The following is a 357-nucleotide window of genomic DNA, read 5'->3' as shown; positions in this document are numbered from 1 at the left end:
GTGTGTGTGTGTCAGTAGGAGTGAAACACGATAAGGTCACTCTCAAGTAAATATGCAGAGGTTGCTTTATTTTATTATTTTATTTTTACAGCAATAAAAGAAAGTAACTTAGATGTATACCCCTATATACATGCTCATACTTTGAAAAATTGTCAGCTTGAAAATCAAAATGGGAATCCTACCAAATAAGTCACATGAATCCCCTTTCACAATAAAAGCACGACGATTGATTTTGTTGGCTAAGTTCTAGTCTCTCAAGTAACAGCTAAGCTACCCGTTATCAAATATTCTACAACCATGAGCTTTGAACTGAATCACCCTCACACACAATCAAAACATTTTTTTGTTGACACCACA

The sequence above is a fragment of the Ammodytes marinus genome (assembly GCF_949987685.1).
Source record: "Ammodytes marinus genome assembly, chromosome: 6".
NCBI lineage: Eukaryota > Metazoa > Chordata > Actinopteri > Uranoscopiformes > Ammodytidae > Ammodytes > Ammodytes marinus.
Note: the sequence above shows the minus strand (reverse complement) of the source record.